Here is a 23,303-nt window from a genome sequence, read left to right on the forward strand (position 1 = left end):
TGTGGTGAATTACTGCTTGGAGGCTCAATGGATAACCTATGAAACTACCCAGGAAATGCTAATTATGCCAAAACCAGACTTTTGAAGAAAGAAGATAAAACTGTTCCTGTCTATTCTGATGGCTTAAAAGAGGTACTGAGGGCTCATGCAAAGTTGACTACTTTTTATGGAGCATTTGGACAAGAAAAATTCAGTGGTAACTCTTGGATTGAATTTCTGAATAATGAAGATGACCTTAAGGATATTTTTTTACATCGAAGAGAGGGGAACCTTGTTTGTGCACAGTACCTTTGGCTGAGACATCGGACAAACTTTGAAAGCAGATTTGATGTGAAAACGCTTGAGAACTTGCTCAACTCAATTTCTACACCAGTCTCCTTGCAAAAGCTTTGTCCATGGCTTAAAAATGATGTGATCCCATTTGTGAAAAGGACTGTACCTGAAGGACAGAAAATTCTTGCAAAATGGTTGGAACAAGCAACCAGGAACCTTGAACTAACTGATAAGGCAGAGTGGCCAGAAAATGGGCTTCAACTGGCAGAGGTATTTTTTACAGCAGAAAAACCATATGAGTTAGGATTGGTGACCTCTTGGTGTTGGAGTTCCTTGGATTATCAAAACACAGAAGAAGTATGTCAGTTAAGGACTTTGTTAAATAACCTGCAAGAGTTAATCACACTGCATAGGAAATACAACTGCAATTTGGCCCTCTCTGATTCTGAGAAGGAGGATACAACCACCGTTGTATTCCGAATGTTTGATAAAGTGCTGGTCCTTGAGCTTAGTCCTTCCATCTTCTAGAAGTTTATAAGCGTTTACATGAGGGAACATGACTTGCAGGAGGAGGAACTGCTCCTTCTGAACATAGAGGATTTATTGACGAGATGTAGCTCAAAGTTCACCTCATTCTTTGATACAGCATGGGAAGCAAAAGCTATGGCAGTAATAGGATGTTTATCTGACACAGATGTAAGTAAATAGTGATCATATAGATTTTCCTTCCGAGCATTGCATCCTTTCTTAAAACTTTTTTTCTGGTCACAAAAGCAACATATATTTGTTAGGGAGAATTTGTGTAACATGAAAAAAGAATAAAAAGAAAATAAAAACAAAACAAAACAAAAAGTCTATTCAGGTTGCCTATTTCTTCTTATGTGAGTTTTGGCCACTTGTGTCTTTTAAAGCATTGGTCCCTTTCATCTAGGTTACCAAACTTGTGGGCATAAAGATGTTTGTAGTATTTCTTATTTATCCTTTTAAAGTCCATGGTATTTGTAGTGATGTACCCTCTTTCATATCTGATATTAGTCGGTTTTGTCTTTTTTTCCTTAGTTAACCTGGCCAGGGGCTTATCAGTTTTATTGATTCTTTTTCCCAAAGAACAAGATTTTGATTTTACTGATTTTCTCTACTGGTTTTCTGTTTTAAATTTCATTGATTTTGCTCTATTTTTTAAAAAATATCATTTGGAATTCTACCTTATGGTCTGGTGTTTTATTTTATTTACTTATTTATTTAAAAAAATTTTATTTATTTATTTGGTTGTGCTGCATCTTAGTTGTGGCAGGCGGGCTCCTTAGTTGCAGGTCTCGGGCTCCTTAGTTGCGGCATGCAGGCTCCTTAGTTGTGACATGCAAACTCTTAGTTGCAGCATGCATGTGAGATCTAGTTCCCTGACCAGTGATTGAACCCGGGCCCCCTGCATTGGGAGTGCAGACTCTTATCCCCTGCACCACCAGGGAAGTCCCTGATTTTGCTCTAATTTTTATTATTTCTTTTCTTCTGCTTACTTTGGATTTAACTTGCTCTTCTTTTTCTAGTTTCCCAAGATGGAAGCTTAGATGATTGATTTTAGATCTTTCTTCTTTTCTAATCTATGCATTAAAAGGTATAAATTTCCCTCTACCCACTGCTTTCCCTGGATCCCACGAATTTTGATAAGTTTTATTTTCATTTCATTTAGTTCAGAATATTTTTAATGTCTCTTGAGATTTCTCTTTTGACCTATGTGTTGTTTAGAAGAGTGTTATTTAATCTCCACGTATAATATTTGGGAATTCTCTTTCTGTTATTGATATCTCGTTTAATTTTGTTGTGATCTGAGAGCAGATATTGTATGATTTCTATTCTTTTAAGTTTATTTATTTATTTTTTATTTTTTGCGGTACGTGGGCCTCTCACTGCCGCAGCCTCTCCCATTGCGGAGCACAGGCTCCAGACAGCGCAGGCCCAGCTGCCATGGCTCACAGGCCCAGCCGCTCCGCGGCATGTGGGATCTTCCCGGACCAGGGCATCAACCCGTGTCCCCTGTGTCGGCAGACGGACTCTCAATCACTGCGCCACCAGGGAAGCCCTTTTAAGTTTATTAAAGTGTGTTTTATGGCCCAGAATATGGTCTATTTTGGTGAATGTCCATGTGATATTGAGAAGAATGTGTATTCTGCTGTTGTTGGATGAATAGATCTATAGATCTGGTATACCAAGTTGATTGGTGGTATTGAGTTCAACTATGTCCTTACTGATTTTCTGCCTGCTGGATCTGCCCATGTCTGATAGAGGGTGTTGACATCTCCAACTAAAATAATGTATTCATCTATTTCTCCCTGCAGTTCTATCAGTTTCTGCCTTCTGTATTTTGACACTCTATTGTTAGGTGCATACACAATAAAGATGATTATGCCTTCTTGGAGAATTGACTCCTTTATCATCATGTAATGCTCTTCTTTATCCTTGATAACCTTCCTCACTCTGAGGAGGTTTTCTTTTGATTTTATTTCCCCAGTGAAATAACAAACATGGCTATTAATTGAGAATGACATGAGAAATGGTATGCTGGAGGAGAAAACTGAAAGTCTGAAAGAGTCATATTGGAGAGTGGAAAATACATTTTTCTCTGAACAATGTTAGGCTGCTTTGTTTGGTTTTAGGCAGAGAGTTACATTTAGCCAGGATTGGGATTTTTCAGGTAAGTACGATAAAGAGAAAAAAGAGGTTGATTATGATGAGTGAATGTCACTATAAGTTATAAATTCTAAATTACTCCTGGCCATAGAAAAATATATAAAGTTTCATTTTATGAGGCTAACATAATGCTGGCACTTAATCCCAACTAAGATAACACCAAAGTAAAAATTTTTTAAAAATTAACTCTCTCATGTCTATGTATATCTAGGTATAATATTACAAGAGAATATAGCAATTTAATCACAAGATGATGCCCATGACCTAGTAGAATCCATTCTAGGACTGAAAGGATGGTTAAACATCAGGAAATCAATAATATCTTTCATTGCATCAATAAATTAAGGAACAAAAAGCTATATTAGTATATCAGTAGATACTGAAAATCTATTTGTGGACTAAATAGATTTTCAGTATATATTATGATTTTCTAAGACTCTACTCTTACGGGAATTTTAGCAAGTAGCTTGATTTGGATAGCATCATGTTCTATCTATTTAAGGCAACATACTTGCTCTTTTAAAAGTTTTACCTGATCAATCTCCTTATCCATAAAATAGAAATTATAAAATAAATGGAGATATTATGCTTAAATTATTTTGTGATTTAAATGATATAACACATTCAAAATGCATTGTAAGAATTAAAATGTGACATATATGTTTAATTATTGAAACATAATTATTTGTCTTATTAAAGCTCCATATGCACCTATAGTTGCTGTTATTGCAGATATGGGAATTATTATAATGTATAAAAATAATTACATATATCTACAGTTTTCTTGGGTTTTTAGGCTTACCACCTGAATTTTACCGATTTAATGTTGCCTCATAATTATATTACAGTATGAAAATTTATATTTATTGTTCTCCCAGCCTGAAGTAGTTTCCCTGTTGAATAAGCCCACAAGTACCTTGAATGCAGCACTTCAAATTTTATACATTTTGGTTAAAAGTGAAATTTCCAAATATTAGAGACTATAACTGTTGAATTTAACTTAATAATACATTAGAATTATAAAATCGATTTGAATTATAAAATTGCATGGCTTATATTTGAATAACCAGGTTTACAGAGCATGCATTAGATTTCCTGGCATAAGGTCAATCCCATGTTATCTCAGAAAACTTCAGGAAAACGTAGTGTGGGAGATGGAACACTTATTTGGAAACTTAAACTTTTATATAGTAATTAACATTTATTTTCAACTTTTAGAAAAATTTTATTTACATTTTTTATCCTTGTTTAATTTCCATTCAAGATTCTTTTAATCCAATTGCTTAAAATTTTTATGATTGCTTATTAATATTGAAAATATAATACTTGATTCCTAAACATTGGAATATAATTAACAGTAAGGGGCCTTCATCTTACAGATGGAGAAACTGAGATTCAGAGAAATTAAGCTCCCAGGGTCATAGATCTAGTTAGTGGCAAATCTAGTACTATAACCTAGTTTTCCTGATTGTCATCCCATCTCATTCTTATTTATCTTACACCAAATTCTTCTCAAATCTCTCATGGACTGGGTGTCACATGCATATATTTTATACATATTTGGATTTTATTTGATTGTTTATTTGGGGGTAGTCCAGAGAGCTAGGTAAAATGCTTTAAAAATTAAGTCTTCATAGACTATTAGACTAGCTCCTAAACACACCATTTATGTGTTTGTCTTTAGAATGTTCCATTCCCTTCTTTTTGTTTCAGGTCAACCAAGTCTTATTTATATAAAGAACACCTGTACCTAATAATAACCTGGCTATAGGAAGCCCTTAGGGCAACTCTATAATTATTGAAATAATCAAGTCCCTTTGAGAAAACTCATTTTCTGAATGATGCTATTCTCCAAAGTGTTGGATTAAACTACCTCAATTGGTAGAGATCTCAGATTTCAGAAAGCCCTTTAAATGTAGAAGAATACAAATATAGGAAACGTGTTTGTGTAGTGTATTTGGACGCTTCTGGGTTTCCTCATCACAGCATACTTAAAATAAACATTTGAGAGTTAGACAGAAATAATACCACTCTATGCAGACTGAATACTTGTCAGACACTACCTTCTCTTATTGTGATTCTAACAACACTTAATCATTATATATAAATATAGAACAGAGTTGTTCTGACCAAAATTTAAATAATATCAGTGGTACCAGTTACTGAGTCTCCAAAGTCCTTTTTAAGGGTTGAGGAGAAAGTAGGATGTGGTTAGGCTAGATTTTATAAACATGTTATACTAACTCATATTGTTTTCAAAAAGACATTTAGATATTTGAGCTTTTAAAAACTGGAATAATTCACCATTACATTATAATATCTCAATAATCTAAAAGTCTGTATAATGCACAGAAGAGCTGTACATTGTACTTTTAATAAGAAAAGTAAATCTTTTAAAAATCTCTTATAAGGTTAGTTTGAAATGCCTTATGGGGTTTGCTTTTAAGGAAGGCCTCAGCAACTTTAAAAATAAATTTGAGAACTACTTGGAAAGATGCCTAACAAGCTCTATTTTATCTGCTTTGGGAAATATGACTTTTTCCCTATTTTCTTAGATTTATTTGCTTAACATAAGTAGAACAGAATTTATATATATTATTAAACCTATCTTAAAAATTGATCATAAAAGTACATGCCTTAAATGTATTTTTAAAAAGTACATGCATGTACTTTTTTAAGGCATACTAATATCCAATTTTCTTATTATTGAAAAGTTCAAACATATTATAGAAGTAGAGAGAATAGTATGATGAAGTTCTTTGTACCAGTCACCCAGCTTCATCAGTGATCAACATTTTACCAATCTTGTTTCATTTATCCTCCCTCTTTTTTTTTTTTTCTGGAGTATTATAAAGCAAACCCCAGACAACAATCTTAACAATAAGCAATATTGTTGCTTATTAGATATGAATCTTTACACAAACTGGTGAGTGAAAGATGTTCAGAAAGTGTAAAATAGAGTGGGAGCAGAGGGGTCACACTTACTCCGGCTCCTTGGTAAACAGTGGCAGAAGTAATATGCAAGGCTTAAGAATCCTTACTCTTCACTCCTTGCCAGAGCAACCGAACAATGTTTGGTTGTGTCATGTGCACTTGTGCCCTTGTGGGGAATGATGATGGTAAGGTCCGTATGAGATGCTGAGCAACGCACCCTGCAACCTTGTTGCTGGATGGGGTTCCCTGAGATAACGACTCCTAACTGACTAGGGTATAGGAGGCTTGTAGTAGTGCTGTTGAGATCAATACCTGTGGAACAGAAGTGAAATGGAAGAAGCAGGACTGGACAGAGGGAGAAGTTGAGCTGGAAAGTAGTCTCAACAGAGGCCTTAGCCAACCCTATGGTAAATTCTGATCAGGACGGCAGACCTTCGGATCAGTAACTGGGGCAGTCCAGGGGCAGGTCACCATGGAATGGGGGTGGATATTGGATATTGGGTGAGGAGGTTGTCTTCAGCCAAGGCAATCCCTATTTATTGCTGATTACAACAAACAGCTTTCCATAAGCAGCACTCCCAGCAGCCTGGGGAATAAATCCTTCCTCCCTGAAGTGGAATCTGGGCAGCATATCAGAGTATCCACTGCACATATTTTTAGCAGGAAAATCTGTTTGTACATTTTAGGTTTTTCCTAGGTAGGAAAGTTATTAAATGCTTTTATGTGCTAGGTATTTTACATACCTTATTTTTAAAAATTTTTTATATTGGAATATAGTTGATTAACAATGTTGTGTTAGTTTCAGGTGTACAGCAAAGTGATGCAGTTATACAATTTACACACATTATTTTTAATCTTCACATCAGCTCTGTAAAATAGCTATTATATTTTTATGATAAGGAATCTGAGAGGGTAGGTGGCCTGTCCAAGTTTACACAGCTGGTATGCATGGAAGAATTGGCATTCTAACCAAATTCTCTCTGACCCTCCAGCTTTTACCACCATGCAGCATAGCCTCCCACTCTACTACAGTACTGTGTCAGCACAACTGTAATTAAAGCTCTCAGCACATGCATTATTCCTTTACTTTTTCTTTTTATCTACCAGTTAGATTAGCAATGTATGTTTTTAAAATTTAAAGTAATGTTTAAAACCTTCCAAACCTATTTGAAATTCAAGCAAAATGACTCAAGGTCTAGTAGATTTCCCAAACAGGTTGAAACATGTTCTCTATACTTCTTTTGAGCTTATTGAAACGAGGAGGTTAAAATAAAACTAACCAAAGGCATATTAATGCCTCTGTGATGATTTCTCTTTTGGATATGATGTGCTCTGGAGGAGAGCACTAGATAGTCAGTATGAATCATTGTCGTTATTCCTAGCCTTTTTAGCTACTGAATGGGAATAGAGGAGGCTGAGTTCTATTCATAACTCCTTCAGTATTCCTCCCTGAGTGATCTAGGGAAAGCCACTTAAGCCACTACATGCTTTATTTTCCTAACTTGAAAATGGCTGTAATAATATCCACTTTTCCCTTACTTTAAGTGACAGTTATAAGAGCAGATTAGATGCTTTGTGAATGCTTTGAAGCAGCTCCTTAGGAACATGATGTTTCTTAATACTTTCTGTTAGCTAATCAAATTTGTGAATTACAATCTCTCTATTATTTTCTTAGAGAATATAAAAATCTGTAGAAATATATTGCAAATGAATTTTATAAGCAAACTCATTAATATATTACTGAGAATTTTCAACAGCAGTCAAATAAACTAATTGAGTTTGAATATTAGAAAGGCATTTGACTGTTATGGTAAGCAAAATAATGGCCCTCAACAATGTCTACACTTTAATCCCCAAACCTGTGAAATGTTGCCTTACATGACAAAAGAGACTTTGCAGATGTGGTTAACCTGAGCATTTTGAGATGGGAATATTATCTTGGGTAATCTAAGTAAGTCCAATGTAATCACAAATATGCTTACAGAAGACAAGAATATCAGAATAGGAGAGAGATTTGAATATGCCATGCTGCTGACTTTGGAGGTAGAGGAACGGACCATGAACCAAATAATGCATTTCATCTCTAGAAGCTGGCAGAGGCAGGATAACAGATTCTCCTAGAACCCCCAAAAGGAATGCAGCCCTGATGACAGAACTATAAAATAATAAATTTGTGTTTTTTTAAGCCAGGAAATTGTGGTTATTTATTACAGCAGCAATAGGAAACTAATGCACAGTACTGTCATTTCATTTAACCACTGATCTTGGTTCCTATGAAATAAAAAATTGTCCTTGTTGTCAAGTCTGAGAACCACACCTGGAAAGTGGCAGGGGGTGGGTGTGTGTGTGCCTCAGGTTGCCTCCAGTGCATCTGTCCATCTCCAGATTAAATGCAGTCTCGGTTGGTAAGCCCTCTCCTAGAAGGTTTGTCCGATTACCACTTCTTGGTTAGTTAAAAGGTGGAGTATGAGCAATTATGCTCCTCTAAGAATTTCTTAGGAAAGTCTTTCCATTGAGATTTCTGTTCTACTTAGATCACAGGATGATTGGCTGCCCTTTTGTGTGTCATTGTCTTGGTCCTGATGCCTTTATCCACTCTCAGTTCCTCCTCCGAATATCTCCTGCTTCTCCATATTAAAAATCCTTTAGGGACCTCTTTATCCTCCTTCTTTGGATCAGTTCCACTGTCAATATTCTCTGCTGCTAAACTAAGGCTGTTTAGCACCACTGGAGAAAATCATGCACCTATATGGACGTATCTTGGGAAAACCTTATGATCTACAACTAAGTATGTTTGTGTATGTATGTATGTGTGTGTCATGATGGGGAAGTTGGGAGTGAGACAGCAGTTTTCTTCCTATCTTAAAGGGATATATATAGAGAGGGATTTTTAGATGTAATTAAGGTCCCTAATCGATAGATTTTAAGTTAATCAAAAGAGAGATTTTTTACTAGATGAGCTTGACCTAATCAGATGAGCTCTTTAAAGAGAGATGTTCCCTTGCTGGCCTAGAAGAAAGCAGAGTTGTAGTGTAAATTGCCTTTGACTAGGAGAGAGGCAGCCTGTAGAAACTGAAAGCCTTAGTCCTACAGCATCAAGGAACTGAATTCTTCCAATTATCTGAATGAGCTTGGAAGAGAACCCTAAGCTCTAGATGGGAATCACAGACCTGGAGCCCAGAATACAGCCTTCGAGGCTCTGAGCAGAGGTCTTATCTAAACTATGCCCAGACTCCTGAGTCAAACAACTTGGAGAAAATAACTGGATGTTGCTTTAAGCTGCTAAGTTTATGGTAATTTGTTATGCAGTAACAGAAAAGTAATACAGATTTTGGTATCAAGAGAGGCGTGTGGGGCTTCCCTGCTGGTGCAGTGGTTGAGAGTCTGCCTGCCGATGCAGGGGACACGGTTTCGTGCCCTGGCCCGGGAAGGTCCCACACGCCGCGGAGCGGCTAGGCCCGTGAGCCATGGCCGCTGAGCCTACGCGTCCGGAGCCTGTGCTCCACAATGGGAGAGCCCACAACAGTGAGAGGCCCGCGTACCACCAAAAAAAAAAAAAAAAAGAGAGGCGTGCTGCTATAATACATACCTAAAATGTATGAGTGGCTTTGGGATGGGTCAATAAGCAGAGGCCTATTGGAAAAATTTTGAGGAGCATAATAGAGGAAGCCTGAATTATTATGAACAGACAGTTGGTAGAAACCTTGACTTTGAGAACACTGCCCTGAAGGGCTCAGAAGTGAGGAGAATGTTATTGGAAACTGGAGGAAGAGGGATCCTATTATGTGCTGGCAGAAATATTAATGAAATATGTGAAACATTGTGAAATATGAATTTACACGTATAGCTAAGGAGATTTCCAAGTGAAGTACCAAAGATGACGCCTGGTTTTCTCTTGTTGCTTATAATAACATGTGAGTAGACAGAGGTAAATTGAAGGAAGAAATGTTAAACAAAAATGAACTAGGATTGAATGATTTTGAAAATTCTCAGCCTGTCCAAATGGCAGAAGATGCTATGTCTGCCAAAAGTATGGTATCAAGAAATAATTGAGTGTGTGACCATACAACCTTTTGCATTGAGAAAGATCAAAATGTCAGAGTATTCAGTCACACAAAAGCCCTCTCAGGAGATTAAAGGTATGCCTCATTGATCTTCTACATCAAACCAGGGTACCTCTGGGAGGCTTAAGAGTATTGTTCATTATCCATCTTGTCAGGAGGCCAAGGTATAGAAAAGGGATAATATTGAAAGCATCTGTGGATATGGCATTTCTCTACTAGAGTGAATCCCTGTGAAATCCATGGAAGACCCACAAAGTTCTTGAGAAATTTATTTCAGCAAAAACATTGCCAGCTTAGGCTGAAAGAGATAGAGAAGGCACAAAAGGAAAGGAGGCTGTCAAATCTCCAAAATTCTACTGGCAGGAAGCAGGCTGATAAAACTGCTGGGCAACAAACATATGCTACCTTTCGTGAAAAAGGAAAGATCACTCGAAGGGCCGAACCAAGAAGGATGGAGACTTCAGAAAATGGAGCTGAGAGCCAAGGAGAATAATTCCCAGGCCTTGAAACCTAATCAAGAAAATCCCATTTGCCCACTGGATTTCAGAACTGCTCTGGAACAGTGACTCTTTTTTACTCCCCTCTCTCCCACCCCTTTTGAACTGGAATGTAGATAGCTGTTATCCTATGCCTATCCTACCATTATTTGTTAAGAAGGTGGGGGGAAGATAACTTGTCTCTTTAGGTTTATAGGTCCATAGATGAAGAGGAATTGTGCTTCAGGAGCTGAACATAATGATTACACCCAAGCCTTATCCCCACTTGATTCAGATGATGTGGTTTCGGACTTAGAGCTGATGAGATGTTGGACTTCGAGCGGATCTGTCTTATTTACTACAATGTGTTCAATTCCATACACATAGTGCTTGGTGAATAACAGCTTATGGAATTTGTATAATTCTTCCTGAGCATTATTAGCTTGAATATCAATTTTGAAACAATAGGGAAATTAATTTTTATGATTATTTAAGAATAAGAGTCTGGTTTTTAGATAATGTTTAATTCCCACAAGTAAATGCCATCCTAAGGAAACTTGGTTGGGCACCCAAATATGTTTCTCCGGGAGACAAATAACTCTTCTGTTTCACTGAAAACCTTCTTTAGAATTTTACAGTTATCTTTTCTTTACGTGAAATCCCATGATTAATATAGAAGGTAATTAGGAGTCAGGCCTGGGAGAGACAAGGTGATCATGTTAGAAGGGTTGTTGGTAAAAGTAGTACTGGTGAGTGTAATTAATTTTAACTTCAAGAAATCTCAAGGCATGGCAAGGAGGAGATTGCAGTAATCTAGGTAGGTACTGATTCTAGTTTGTTGTGCTAAAACCAGAAATGAGTTAGGAATTAGTGGAAGAAGTAGTCCTTATAAGGATTATTAGTGGCCAGAAAATCAAAATGTGCTGTTATCCAGATAAGAATAAATTGTATTTATATATTTATTTTGGTTAGATTAAAATAGGTGTAGATTAAAATAATGCATATCTAGAACTGCAGAACTACAAAATAGAGAAAATACATGTCTATCCTATATATCATGGACAACCACTAACATGCATTTCTTAATTAATTCTCTGGTTTTTTTTTCTAGCTATGAATATACATTATTAATTTTATTATTTATTTATATGAAAATTGAGATTGTTTTATATTTAGTTTTGTAACTTGATTTTTTCACTGAGCAATCAATTTTGAGAATTTTTCTGAAATTAGATTGATCGATCTACCCCATTCTCTTTAATAACATTGCATAAATATATTAAAACATATATCTATTCTGCTGTTGATGAATATAATTTGACTATTCAATTTTCGTTTTGTAAACAGTTCTGCAATAAGTATTTTTCTATGTGCATTTTGGCATATTTCTGTGAGCTCAGTAATTCCACATGTAGGTATGAACTCCAGAGAAACTTTCATTCACCATGCATGGAAGTGTCAGTTGCACACTGTAATACTGAAGAAAAAAACAACAATAATCACAAAACTGGTAAAATCCAAATTTCCATTTTTTGGGAACCAGATGAATAAATGATGAAATGTCAATGTCTAGAAAGTGTAAAGCATAGTAGATCAATAAACCTCAGTTACTGTATCTAGCAAATGAACAAAACGTTCAAACGTGACGTTGAGTGATGAAAGCAAGTGACAGAATAAGTACATGACACCATTTTTGTAGTTTTAAAAGCACATACATCAGTACAGTACTTTGTTGTTTGTGGACAAATACTCAGTAAAAGCATAAAAAGATGGGTGGAAAAGATATATACCAACTTTATTTTAAAGGTTAGCTTTAGGAAAGGAGGGAGAGAAATGGGATCCAGGTAAAGTTCTAAGGGTATTACAACTGAATATGGGGCATTTTATTTTCTAAGAAGTCATAGAAATCTGTGTTTCACTTTGAAGAATGTGTGTATATGAAAAGAAAAGTGTATCTATGGAAGTAATGTTATAGCAAAGATGTTAAGATCATTAGATAGTGCTATTCTGTGCTTGGAGATTATAGGAAATTAACATCACAGAAAGAGGAAAATAAACAAGCAGAACTCACCATACCTTCACAGTCAATTAGAGATCAATCCCTCTTCAAAAAACATTATATTAAACGTGAAGCCATCTTCTAGCCTGTAAGAGCAGTCAAATTAGTACCCCAGATATGCCTCCGTTTTGAATTCCTTCTTAGTATTTTCATAAAGATGTTTACTTTAAACATTTTTGTGGTCTATATTACTCCCTCCTTTGCTGAACAACTGAAAAATTTGACTGAGACGTCCATTATATGTCTTTTCTTCTACAGTTACTTAATGAATCTTACTTTTAATTCCAGTTTAAAGTCCTCTGTGGGTGAAGATTTTATCTTAACTCTTTTTTGATATTACCTTTGAGCTTAAGTACTTCTATATGATTTTTCCCCCCAACTTAAGCAACAGTGCTTATCTTCACCACCCACTGAGATCTTCTTTGTTTTTAATGATGGTAGGTACCTCAGTATCATAGAAAGATCTCAGACTTTGGTTTATTAACTGTGTTACGTGGACAGGTTCCCTATCTTGCTGAACCCCAGTTCCCTCTTCTGAAAGTAAGGATAATAATAAAATCTACCCCACTGGATTGTGCAAAGGGTAAATAAGAAAATAGCTGTAACTCACCAAGTTGACATAGTGCCTGTAACACCAGCCTTTCAAAATATGCTAATTTTTATTTCCTTTCCCTACCCTGAAACAGAAAATAATAACATTAATTTTATGTGATTGTTTTAAATTATTTTTACATAAATACTTTAATTTAGGTAGCTCTTAATAGTCATCTACTTACCTGGTTGAGAGAAGTGAGGAATCCAGAACAAGTATTTGAGACATGCATTGATTTTATGTGTAAGAAGCAAGTTCCAGAATATTGTGCAAAACCAGTCCTGAATTAAAAACCTAAGCCTTCATTTTGCTGTACAGCAGAAACTAATAGAACATTTTAAATCAACTATACACCAATTTTAAAAAAAAAAAGCTCCAATAAATAAATAAATAAATAAATAAAATAAAAAGAAGGCGGGACTCAAAAATAAATAAATAAATAAAAACCCCTAAACCTTCAAGCCTAGCCTTGTACAATGCTCAATCAAGATGAAACAAAAATGACAATTCCAATCTTCAGTCAGAATGACCTAAGATGCTTACCCCTTTAAGGCTCTGAGCTTCCTTTCTTCATGGGTTATGGGATCAGTACAATAGCGAGTAGACGTTCTATCCCTTAGTTTAAAGCCTTTAGTAGATTATTTAGTAGATTATTTAGTAGATTATAAGCGAACACTACTTTTGGAGATTTTGTATATTATCTGCTCACTCAGGATGATATAGTCACTGCCTCCACTTCCTGTATTTTTCCCTTACCCTCCTTTTGGTTGATCTATTTACTGGTTCTGTAAATACAGACCCTTTAAATGGAGAAAGACTGTTTCAACATATGATGGTTAAAAAAAAATCTCCAACTCACATCCAGTCCATGGTTACCTATCTTTCCTTTCTCTTCCATCCCCTCTGCACTCGTTCAAAAACACATAACTATACCTTCTAAAGTATCTCATAGGCTTCTCATTTAGGTTACTTTTCTCCTTTAAGGTTGCTTTTTTTGTTATTCGTGGAGTTGAATTTGGATCTCTTTCTATTGCAGCTCATACAGGCTTAGGTGTGTCTTTAGGTACAGCTGGATCCAGGGGCTCAGATGAAGCCATCTGGACTTAGTCTCTCTCCCTCTCTTTTTCCCTCTGTGTCTTGGCTTTGCTTTTTTCTGTGTTGGCAGCACTCACAGACTTGCTTTTATTACATGGTTTCTACCAGCATCTCCAGGCTTACACTACTTTAACAGTTCTACCAGAAAGAGAGTTTCTTTCTCAGTTGCCCAGAAAGTCACAAGATTGAGACCCAGTGAACAGATTTTAGAATATATGGTTAGAATGCAGTGTTCCATGTGGGGAGGGCTGACTATTAAATCAGAAGAGGTAAGCAGTAGCCAGATTCTGAATAACCTTGCAAGCTACCTTAAGAAGCAGGACATATTCAGATTTTCATTTTAGTAAGATTACATAGGAACATAGGAGCTAGAAGTTATTGGATAGAGTAAAAACCATTAGGGAATTGTTGCTGTAATTCAGTTCATAGATTTTCATGGTGTGAAAAAGGTTACCGGCTGCTGTGATGGAGAGGAATATCTGCCCTTCCACTTTAGTTTCTCCATTACTTCAAGATGCACCTCAGATGTCATCACCTTTCTGAAGTCTCTTCTGCCTGTCCCAGACACTTCCGCCTGTGAGGTGAGTTCTTACAGTACCTGTCCATCAAACTACCTATCCCTCTAACTCGTAATAAGCATATCCTAAGAATCTGGCCTTGTGCTGTGTTATGGGGATACATCATAAACACAGTTTCCTGTCATGAAGGGCCTTACTTTTTAGTGGAGATCATAGTTCATTGTGAAAAGTGCTTTGATGGAGACAGAGGGCACCAAAGAACCACAGATATAAATTAGTCTGGGGTGTGGGGAAGGGACTTGTAGATTTCAGGAAAGATTTTTTTTGGATGATATGATGCTGATGAGCATAATGCTGCATTTGAAGAACTGCAGATTATTTTATATAGCTGAAATGAATGGTGATAGAGGTGGGGGTAGAAATGGTGAGAATGAAATTAAAGAAGTAGTCCAAAATCATGTATGTTAAGTGTTTACTTACACCACTGAGGGTGGTATCAACAATTACCAGCTTCCATGTCTATTGTCAGATGGCCCCAGGGGTCTGGGACGCTTAGGTTAGGGTATTTCGGAGTCTGAGTGGAACTTGAAATAGAATGCCACTTTTTTGTTGTTAAAAAATAATGCTTAGGATAGAGGGGGGCCTTCTGAATAAAATAGAATATATCAGGGCATAAAACTTAAAGTAATGATCAAATAAAGGAACACAGCAGAGTTGGATAATCAAGGGCAAGTGGCAAGACTAAAGGGGACTGCAGGGTAAAGAAATTTCCTGAATCTCTGAGCACTCTTCGCACTTCTCTCCAGAAGCTTTTTTCTAGAAGTTGTTTTTTGGAATTGGGCTCCTATACACATGAGGTTAGTGACTGGGAGTAGGGACCATATCTCAAAGGTGAAGTTTCTCAGACATAACTGTGCAAAATAATTTCTACCCAACTTCAAAATTTTGATTAAGTAAATCTAGGGAGAAGATAGGAATAAGAGTATGAATTTTGAGCAAGTACCACTGGTGATATCATGCAAGTGCTAGTTATCCTTCCACTGCTTTATGTAACCAGTATGTCTGTGAATCCTATAATTTTATTGAGACATTGAGAGAAGTGTTACACAGGAAGCTCAGTGGACAAAACACCATGGGAACTACTAGAGATCTATTTTATCTTTTATTAACTAATGAACTGCATGCTCCTCATGCAAAGTTGTTTTATCTAATTGCTATTACTAAGCTCAATTTCTTCATCTTGTACTCAAAATTCTTTGTCCGACACTTTGATTTTGCAATATTTGGTTTTCTCAGTCCATGCAGAACATCCCTAGAGCTGTCAGATAAGCACTTGTTGAATAACAAAAATAAAGGAAGATAGGAAGGAAAGAAAGAGGGGAGAGAAGGAGGTAGGAAGGGAGGGAGGAAAAATGAAATAAATTATCTTAGCGTATCTTGATTTAGCAAATTCCATTGGTTTTTATGAATACCTGTTTATTTGCTAAGACCTCAAAATTCATCTGCTAACTCAAAGAATTTTGGCAGGGACTGATACCAAACTTCCAACTCTTTTGCCTCAATTTCTATTTTAAAATTTGTAATGAAGATTTGCCCATCTTATTCCATGCAAATGGAAATCAAAAGAAAGCTGGAGTAGCAATACTCATATCAGATAAAATAGACTTTAAAATAAAGAATGTTACAAGAGACAAGGAAGGACGCTACATAAAAATCAAGGGATCAACCCAAGAAGAAGATATAACAATTATAAATATATATGCACCCAACATAGGAGCGCCTCAGTACAAAAGGCAACTGCTAACAGCTATAAAAGAGGAAATTGACAGTAACACAGTAATAGTGGGGGACTTTAACACCTCACTTACACCAATGGAAAGATCATCCAGACAGAAAATTAATAAGGAAACAAAAGCTTTAAATGACACAAAAGACCAGATAGATTTAATTGACATTTATAGGACATTCCATCTGAAAACAGCAGATTACACTTTCTTCTCAAGTGCGCACAGAACATTCTCTAGGATAGAACACATCTTGGGTCACAAATCAAGCCTCAGTAAATTTAAGAAAATTGAAATCATATCAAGCATCTTTTCCAACCACAACACTATGAGATTAGAAATAAATTACAGGAAAAAATTTGTAAAACACAAACACATGGAGGCTAAACAATACATTACTAAATAACCAAGAGATCACTGAAGAAATCAAAGAGGAAATCAAACAACACCTAGAGACAAATGACAATGAAAACATGACTATCCAAAATCTATGGGATGCAGCAAAAGCTGTTCTAAGAGGGAAGTTTATAGCACTACAATCCTATATCAAGAAACGAGAAAAATCTCAAATAAACAATCTAACCTTACACCTAAAGGAACTAGAGAAAGAAGAACGAACAAAACCCATAGTCAGTAGAAGGAAAGAAATCATAAAGATCAGAGCAGAAATAAATGAAATAGAAACAAAGAAAACAATAGCAAAGATCAGTTAAATTAAAGCTGGTTCTTTGAGAAGATAAACAAAATTGATAAACCTTTAGCCGATGTCATCAAGAAATAGAGGGGGAGGACTCATATCAATAAAATTAGAAATGAAAAAGGAGAAGTTACAGTGAACAGTGCAGAAATACTAAGCATCATAAGAGACTACTGCAAGCAACTTTATGCCAATAAAATGGACAACCTGGAAGAAATGGACAAATTCTTGGAAAGGTATAACCTTCCAAGACTGAATCAGTAAGAAATAGAAAATATGAACAGACCAAGCACAATTAATGAAATTGAAACTGTGATTAAAAATCTTCCAACAAACAAAACTCCCGGACCAGATGGCTTCAGAGGTGAATTCTATCAAACATATAGAGAAGAGCTAACACCCATCCTTCTCAAACTCTTCAAATCAATTGCAGAGGAAGGAACACTCCCACACTCATTCTATGAGGCCACCATCACCCTGATACCAAAACCAGACAAAGATACTACAAAAAAAGAAAATTACAGACCAGTATCACTGATGAATATAGATGCAAAAATCCTCAACAAAATACTAGCAAACAGAATCCAACAACACATTAAAAAGATCATACACTGTGATCAAGTGGGATTTATCCCAGGGATGCAAGGATTCTTCAACATACACAAATCAATCAATGTGATGCACCATATTAACAAATTGAAGAAGAAAAACCATATGATCATCTCAGTAGATGCAGGAAAAGCTTTTGACAAAATTCAACACCCATTTATGATAAAAACTCTCCAAAAAGCGGGCATGGAGGGAACCTACCTCATCATACTAAAGGCCATAGATGACAAACCCACACCAACATCATTCTCAATGGTGAAAAACTGAAAGCATTTCCTCTAAGATCAGGAGCAAGACAAGAATGTCCACTCTCACTACTATTATTCAACATAGTTTTGGAAGTCCTAGCCATGGCAGTCAGAGAAGGAAAAGAAATAAAAGGAATACAAATTGGAAAAGAAGTAAAACTGTCACTGTTTATAGATGACATGATACTATACATAGATAATCCTAAAGATGCCACCAGAAAACTACTAGAGCTAATCAGTGAATTTGGTAAAGTAGCAGGATACAAAATTAATGCACAGAAATCTCTTGCATTCCTATACACTAACAATGAAAGGTCAGAAAGAGAAATTAAGGAAACAATCCCATTCACCATTGCAACAAAAAGAATAAAATACCTAGGAATAAACCTACCTAAGGAGGTAAAAACCTGTACTCGGAAAACTATAAGACACTAATGAAAGAAATCAAAGATGACACAAACAGATGGAGAAATATACCATGTTTTTGGATTGGAAGCATCAGTATTGTGAAAGTGACTGTACTACCCAAAGCAATCTACAGATTCAATGCAAGCCCTATCAAATTACCAGTGACATTTTTTACAGAACTAGAACAAAAATTCTTAAAATTTGTATGGAGACACAAAAGCCCCCAAAGAGCCAAAGCAATCTTGAGGGAAAAAAACGGAGCTGGAGGAATCAGGCTCCCTGACTTCAGACTATACTACAAAGCTACAGTGATCAAGGCAATTTTGTACTGGCACAAAAGCAGAAATATAAATCAATGGAACAGGATAGAAAGCCCAGAGATAAACCCACGCACCTATGGTCAACTAATCTATGAGAAAGGAGGCAAGGATATACAATGGAGGAAAGACAGGCTCTTCAATAAGTGGTGCTGGGAAAACTGGACAGCTACATGTAAAAGAATGAAATTAGAACCCTCCCTAACAGCATACACAAAAATAAACTCAAAATGTATTAAAGAGCTAAATGTAAGACCGGACACTGTAAAACACTTAGAGGAAAACATAGGAAGAACACTCTTTGACATAAATCACAGCAAGATCTTTTTTGACCCACCTCCTAGAGTAATGGAAATAAAAACAAAAATAAACAAATGAGACTTAATGAAACTTAAAAACTTTTGCACAGCAAAGGAAACTATAAACAAGATGAAAAGACAAACCCTCAGAATGGGAGAAAATATTTGCAAATGAATCAGCAGACAAAGGATTAATGTCCAAAATATATAAACAGCTCATGCAGCTCAATATTAAAAAAACAACCCAATCAAAAAATGGTCAGAAGACCTAAATAGACATTTCTCCAGTGACGACACACAGATGGCCAAGAAGCACATGAAAAGTTGCTCAACATCACTAATTATTAGAGAAATGCAAATCAAAACTACAGTGAGGTATCTCACACCAGTAGAATGGGCATCGTCAGAAAATCTACAAACAGCAAATGCTGAAGGGAGTGTGGCAAAAAGGGAACCCTCTTGCACTGTTGGTGGGAATGTAATTTGGCATAACCACTATGGAGAACAGTATGGAGGTTCCTTAAAAACCTAAAAATAGAATTACCATATGACCCAGCAATCCCACTACTGGGCATATACTCAGAGAAAACTGTAATTCAAAAAGACACATGCACCCCAATGTTCATTGCAGCACTATTTACAATAGCCAGGTCATGGAAGCAACCTAAATGCCCATCGACAGATGAATGGATAAAGAAGATGTGGTACATATATACAATGGAATATTACTCAGCCATAAAAAGGAACAAAATTGGGTCATTTGTAGAGACATGGATAGACTTAGACTGTCATACAGAGTGAAGTAAGTCAGAAAGAGAAAAAAATATATCGTGAATTAACACATATGTGGAATCTAGAAAAATGGTACAGATCAACCAGTTTGCAAGGTAGAAATAGAGACACAGATGTAGAGCACAAACGTATGGACACCAGTGGGGGAAAGTGGGTGGTGGTGGTGGTGGGATGAATTGGGAGATTGGGATTGACATATATACACTAAAATGTATAAAATAGATAACTAATAACTTGCTCTATAAAAAAATAATAAAATTGAAATTAAAAAAAATTTTGCCCTTCTTTAGTCTTCTGTCACCCATCACACTCACTGTGATTTCTGAAGAATTACAGAAGATATTCACAACCAATATGTGTAGGTTCTTTTAGAGTCCTGAGGTATAGTGTACGTGGGCCGGAGACTTGGACTTCATTCATCTGGATTGATGGTCTCTAACTAGTATGACGTATCTTGAGTTTCAGTTCTTCTTTATATTAAGTGATATTCTATTTCCAGTTTGAAGACATTTCTTCTTGTTGGAACAGGTAGAATTAAAATTGGATGTGGTTGATTCTGCCTTATGGCTATCATTTGTTAAAGTCAAATTATTTTGTCTAGGAAGTTAGTATAAGCCTTCCTGTTCTTATAACTGTGAATATAACAAGGATAACAATGGTAAAGGCTTTTTGTCACCCATAATATTTTTATATTAGTTATATAGATGATATAGAGGTTTCAGATTCCTGAAGAAAATAGTCTAGTTTGGAAAACTGAGCACAACTCTGAATTATGTTTTCAGAATATTTTATAAACCGACCTTTAATAAGCTCTATTTCATGTCCTAGTAGTAGTTCTACAATAGGTATTTAACATAGTCATTGTTGCACTAATGTTGTTGAAAATTTACATGTAGTTTTTCTTGAGTCATATTTAACTATGTGATGGTATCCTTTTATTTGAAAGGTTTTTCTAGTATAAATTTTCTTCTAATATGGCTAGTAAATCTGGATTTTTATATATTTTTAATTTATTTTTTACTTTATATATTATATCACTCAGTTTGGATATAGGCATCTTATAATCTATTGTGTGAACTGAAAACTAAGGTACTAATGGGGCAAAAGGAGAGAACGAAATAGTTAGTTGGGGCTGGAGGGCATTTTAAGCAAGAACTGAAGGATTCTAATTGCTAGATGTGACATAATTATGAACGATGTCTGGTAAAACGATAGGTAAATCACTGCCTATTACTGATCTTCTCTAAGCTCTGCCCTCACGTCCACTTTCCCACTATTATATTTCTCCATTATATGTTCCCATGGCAGTTCTCCACTATTATACTTACCACAGTTGGAATGATTTACTTAGTGTTTAAAGTCCTAGCTAGACAATTTTGTTCCCTGTACTTATGTACTTGGCATATAGTAGGAACCCAGTATTTGTAGAATGAATATTTTTTAAACTTCTAAAATAATAATCATATCCCTAGTTTGTATGGGAGCTAATAATTGTTGAATGGCTGACCAAAGGATTGTATATGGTTAGCAAGGACAAAGGCAAAGAACTCTATCTTTCTCAGAATATTCCTTTTCTGTATTACTTTTACTTTTCACATATCTACTACCCTCTCTTGTTCTCACTCCAAAATTTCTCCATTTGAGAGTGCTGATGAATAAAGTGCCTTACTAATATTGACCCTCTAAGAAGATTTATGTTTTTAAAGAAGTTAGTATCTGAAAGAATACATTATTAATGATAAGATTTAATACACTTGTCAGAGATGGGAAAGATATTTTGTGGAATGGGTCCTTTTTGCCTCTTAAAAACCACATTCATGGTCCTGTCCCTCTCTCTCTCTCTTTCTTTTTTTCTACAGATATTTTTTGAGCACCTAATTTGTAAACTGTTGGGAATTAGAAAGCAAAATGTTTAAAAAGTGATGTGAGGGAAAGGGTCATTGGTGGAGAACCTTCCAAGACCAGGCAGAGGAATTTGGATTTGACGTTTCATGCCAAGGAAGTATTGCCTTCTTCAGCTAGAGAGTGACAGCAAAACTTCTAGAGGTTATTTAGCTAAAGTCAGTGGAACAAATTTTGATGATATGCTGTTGTATATTTCATGCTTATCTTTAAGAAGACAAGACAAAAACTAGGGAATGCTAGACCAATTTTTTAGCTAAACAACAGACAATTCAGTATTGTTCTGCAATGGGCAGCACAGTCTGATATTTTTAGTTGATTATATAAGGCAAATTTTGTTGTTATAGGTTTATAATTCCTCTCATTTAGCTATATATATATATTAAAGTTATTTGCAGCATACGAAAACATCAGAGAAGGGCATAAAAACATAGCTCAAAAGCAAAACCAACTCTCCTACAAACATTTTTGCAATTTGCAATTCCTTATTTGTTTTGCATGAAGGTATCCACTATAATAAATGTAGCATAACCTCTTTACCTTCTACCTTTAAAGACTGCTTCTCTGGAATGTAATTCTGAGATATATAAATGTTAAGTGAAAAAGAAAAAAAGTACTTGATATTTTGGAATATTTGAACAGTATATTTCTAATAGATTTTTTATGTATATAGTACTTGGAGATAATTCATTTACTCAGTAACACTCAGTTCAATTCACTAAACATTTAAGACTGAAGTGTTAGTATGTTGAACATGAAAGGCTCTTTGCCAGTCAGTAGAGTAGCTCATCTTCTGTCTCCTAGGGATACTCTTTCAGGGTCACCCACTACCCCACATAGAACCTCTGAACAGATTAGAAAAGAGCACCCCACGTGATTGATTCAGACCCCAGAGAGAACTATTGCTTGGTTGTAGTGTTCGGGCTAGAATTTCAGCCCCCAATTGCCTCCTGGGCCTGGCACCTCACAATCATACACAGCACCTCTGAGTGTTCATTGAAGTTTCCATGTTCTTCCTGGGCTTTTGTTGCTTGTTGTTCGTTTATAGAATAGTGGTCGTTTCTCCTGGGCAGAAAGATAAACTTTTTAAGGTAAGACCTTGTATTTTATATCAAAAGAAAATAAAAAAAACAGAATGAATGAACAGTACCAGGCATTTTTCATGTGTTAACTCATAATCTTCACAAGAGTCCTTTGATGTATGTGTTATTATACAAAGTTTAGTGATTAGAAAATAATGTTTAGTGGTTGGGTGACTTGCTTAAAGTCAAAAAGCTAAAAGGCAAAAAGGACAAACTCAGATGCAAGAATAGCTGCCTTAGGTTTAGTTCTGACATCAAACAGCAAACAACCTTCAACAGCCCACTTATCCCTTTGCCCCCAAATAGTACAATCACGTAAACAAACTAAAACTCATCCAACCTCATAAAGTGCCCACCAAGGAGCATGGTGAGAGAAAGGCATGAAATGGTTATTTGAATAATCCAAGGGACTGTTTTTTGTATTTTGTTTCCCTTTTGGCGTTGTTTATGTCCTTAAGGAAAAAAT

Source organism: Tursiops truncatus, chromosome 11, assembly GCF_011762595.2.
Source record: "Tursiops truncatus isolate mTurTru1 chromosome 11, mTurTru1.mat.Y, whole genome shotgun sequence".
Taxonomy (NCBI): domain Eukaryota; kingdom Metazoa; phylum Chordata; class Mammalia; order Artiodactyla; family Delphinidae; genus Tursiops; species Tursiops truncatus.